This window comes from Lytechinus pictus, chromosome 7 (genome assembly GCF_037042905.1).
Source record: "Lytechinus pictus isolate F3 Inbred chromosome 7, Lp3.0, whole genome shotgun sequence".
NCBI lineage: Eukaryota > Metazoa > Echinodermata > Echinoidea > Temnopleuroida > Toxopneustidae > Lytechinus > Lytechinus pictus.
In genome coordinates, this window is record NC_087251.1 from 29343084 (window position 1) to 29347233 (window position 4150).

Consider the following 4150-nt stretch of genomic DNA (forward strand, 5'->3'; position numbering starts at 1 on the left):
TTATTGATGGACCTTTTATTTTTAATTTTCATTGTTTCTTACTCCTGAGGAATTACTTCTGAGATTCATTTATATCAAATAAAAATTCATATCATCTTCATCAAGTGTTTTACCACTGAATGTCAGCCCACAGTCCTTAATGTTGGCAAGAAGAATCCATAGAAGTCCAGTCAGGAAAGCCACAAGCTTCTCTGCTTGAAGGAACAAATTTGGTTTCCAGAAGCAGTCTAATTTGAGATGACTTTGGAGAGCTCCATGGAGTGAAGTTTTTAAACCAGCAACACCCTCATTCTGAAGTCCACTCTAATAAGATGTTACTACAGACAGGAGCAGCTCTGAATTCAGTTCTGATAATCAACCTGTTCATAAAAAAATAATAATATAGGAAATAATGCAAGCCCATAACCATACATAGCTTGGGTTAGTTCAAATTTTGTCCTTTCAGTGCAAGAATGCCCTTAGCAAAACATTTTTGTGCACCCCATCAGTGCAGAAATGCCCCTATGCCTGCTGGTAAGGGCGTTGTTTGCAACGACAAGATGATATGATAGAGGGATAGTGGCTTACTCCTGAGACCATAATAATTGGCAATTTGCCATGATGTAATCTAAAAGTGTGAAAACTGATTGTTTTTCCCAAAATAAATGAATCATGGAAATTAAAATATGCAATAAATTAAATCAATGAAAGCAAAATTCACAATTTAATACAGTACACATTGGATGAGCACAACAACCACCCCTCCCCCCCCCCCCCCCCATCAATGGGGGTGTCTTCATTGCTGAGAAGTCCAAGTCAAGATAGAGATTTGTATTTGCCTTTTTCATTTTGCATTATCCTTGGGTTAATGTGTTCAGATTTCACCCCCATCCGCATTACGATCATGGTGAATTATTAATAATACAGTTTACATGTAACCTACCATTTGAGAGTTGATAAAATGAATCAATCAGCTGGTTGCAAGAACACACATTGTAGCAGACACAGTTATGGTGGTTCGGAGGTTTCTTGTTTATTCCAGACTTCTTTGTCATCATAACTGTAGTAAGCAATTAAAAGCAAAAAGCAAAGAGATAAAACATGTTCATGAAATTAATATACAAGTTAAGCTCAGTTGCCAGGGTGTTAATCATTATAGTAGTCCCAGGGTGTTTTGATTAAAGTCACTTCTGGCCTGGGAAGGGGCACTATGGTTCCTCATCCATGGGCGGTGCAATTAAAAAAATTATGAAATCATACCTTTCGCTTTAATTTACTAAAAAAAGCTCGTAATAGAATGCTAAACTTTGGTGTAGATATTCCTCTCTAGAGCATTCCTAACAACTTTACTTTAAAAAATCTGGTATAAAAATAAATTCCTTTCATGTTTTTTTTTTAATATTTTTTCTTAACTTCTTAAATGTATTTCTTTTAATTGTTATTTTCAACACAAAGTTCATCAGTGACAATGAATTACTATTGTCAATAAAAAAATTACTCAATTATGAATATTGACTTTTTACATGTAATCATGTTTTTGTCTGACATGTACTTAAACAAACACAATGTTGCAAAATTTCCTGACCCTGTACCTGGGAATTGCAAATTTGGTCTCAAAAGTTGCGTGAGACTTGAAAGTAAAACATCAGTCAATGGTGCGGTAATACAATTTTGAGTGGCAGATTTATTCTGAAAAATGTCAAGGGGGACCATATGCCCCCCCCCCCCCCCCGAGTATTGTACTTGATATAAAGGATGTAAAAAAAAATTATGATTATGCATTCAATATTAATAATGATGCACCAAATAAGACACCCTTTTACTGTAAGCACCTGGAAGAGCATTGTAATCATCCATTAAATAATTTAAAGTGAAAAAAAAAAATCTGTCATCTATATAGCACCTCATGTGCTTGCATAAAAATCAAGTTAAGACTAGAGTCAGTTACATAGTAGCCCGGGGGGGGGGGGGGGGGTTACTCACGAAATAATGCATATGGGGATGTGCCGCTGGAATGGGTCGCCTTTTTGGAAGAAATCCCTAAACATGGGGTATGGATTTATGCTGGAAAATCCCTAAACATGGCCCAATTTTTAGATACTGGCCTTAAACATGGGTCCATATTCTACTCCAATGTCTTAGGTGCAAATACAAAATTATCTTACATTTTGGGCATTAACCTTTTTTTTTTTTTTTTTGCTTGTCAAGTTTTCCAGGCGAAAATGTGCCCCCCCCCCTTTTGGAAATCCTGGATCCGCCCCTGTAATGAATCCCCAATAATGGGCCCCTTTTTAGCCAAAATGACCTGTAAATATGGGTACAGGTTTCAAACCTTCAGCCGCACACCTTTGTCCAAACCAAATCTAAGTACCTCCCCCTCCTCCCCCCCCCCCCCCCCCAGGCATAGTAGACCTACATATTGAATCTAAAAAATAGATGTATTATTTTAGGGGAAATTTAGGCTTACATGTATATCTTTTTATATTTATATATGATGGATATTAAAAATGTGACTCATACGGCACATCATTACATATCAACGACACAAATAGACTGCCCTTGCAAAGAACCTCTTGTGCAATCTACCCGTAAGAAATTTTAAAAAGAGCCCCGGGCGGGCAACTCCCTATTCAATGTTAAAACTTCCCCAAGCCAAGAATGAGGCAGATGTGGCCAATAGATTCTGAAAAGTAGCCCAATACATGTAGACCCCCTATACTTTTTTTTTTTTTTCTTGTCTGGCGAGATATGTGGAGTCTGGAGAACCCCCCCCCCCCAAAAAAAAAAAAAAAAAAAAAAAAAAAATTAAAAAAAAAAAATAAATAAAATGAAATAAAATTAAAAGAATTAGAATAAATAAATAATAATTTTTGTTTTAATCCTCCAAAGACAAAAGTCGAAACAGCAAAAATTTTCACTTTATCCCAGGCCAGGCCAAGGAAATTCCTAAAAAGGGAGGTTAACGTTAGACAGACTCTTAAGAGACAAATGGAGAGGATTTTTTTTCTTGTGGAAAAAAAAATAGAAGGTAAACTAATGGAATTTTTAAAGTCTTTAATTTCTATTTACTGGATGGCTATTCGCCGTTGAAACCGATATAACTTAAAAATCATTTCCAATAGGAACAAAAAATATCTTTAAAGGTCATTTTCGATGTTTCATACATAATTAGAGCCTACAGTACATTTACTTGCTTCAGGGTGATTTTTAACAGCACTGCACCGCCACCGGCAATGACCTGCCGTGTTGTTGATACAACCGTGCATTACCGACACAAAAAGTTAAGTGTGGGACTGGGATTAAAAGTGTGCAGTAGAAAATTTGTTGAAGGTGAAATTTCGACCGGCGATAAAGAAACATTTTCACTCTTTTCAAAATAATTTTTTCCCTGGCATAGGTCTAAAATACATAAATTCTCTGAAAACATACATAATGGAGAAAGAATTGTCTGAAAAATGAATATTTTCTACTTACTCTCTTCCAGGTTCAAGATTATTGCAAGCCAATATTTTGCTTTTTCGGCTAGTCTTGTGCTGCAGACCCTGTTTACAGCTGCAAATCAGCTGCAACTTGCGTTCAATCGCAAGCCGTTTTCTTGCAACGCAAATTGGCGATTGATTGCTAGTTGCAGTCGATCGGAATCGGCTGCAAAGTTGCAGTCGATTTGCAATCAATCGCAACGTAACTTTCTTGCAACACCCCATTAGAATGATAAATAGTTCGTGTAGAACACTCATTGTATTGTTTCCCCTAGATTAATTGAGGTCAATCCCGATGCATACAGTGATGCACATCAGGTGAATTTTCATTGTATTTTTCACCTGTCCATATCCTTGTCATCCATGTTGTTTTTTTAATTAGTTATCTGGTTGCCATGGCAATGGCTTAAGATGTTATATTTATAAATTTAGTCACATATATATCTCGATTAGTACCTTAAAATTATTGAAAATGGAAAGATGATCATACATGTCTAAATTCTAATTCAATATTTTTACCTTTCTAGAGGGAAATAAGCTGTTGCCATGGCAACGAGCCCTTTGTAACATTTTAAAAGAATTTAATCCAAGTGTTACCAAGGCAACATAAGTTCATATCTTTTTAAAGAACTCCTGCAGAACATTTTAACTACTTTTTGTTCAAATGAGGGGGTCAAAAGTTAAGCATACAG

The 4150-nt window shown here is 36.0% G+C and overlaps 1 long non-coding RNA gene across 1 annotated transcript; it reads right to left on the reverse strand.

Moving 5' to 3' along the window:
- On the reverse strand, positions 1-3508 carry LOC135154750 (uncharacterized). The gene is made up of 3 exons (XR_010294157.1): positions 3454-3508; positions 923-1039; positions 1-359 (listed from the first exon to the last, which is right to left on the reverse strand). It is a non-coding gene; the product is annotated as an uncharacterized LOC135154750 (long non-coding RNA).
- Positions 3509-4150: the final 642 nt, after the last annotated feature.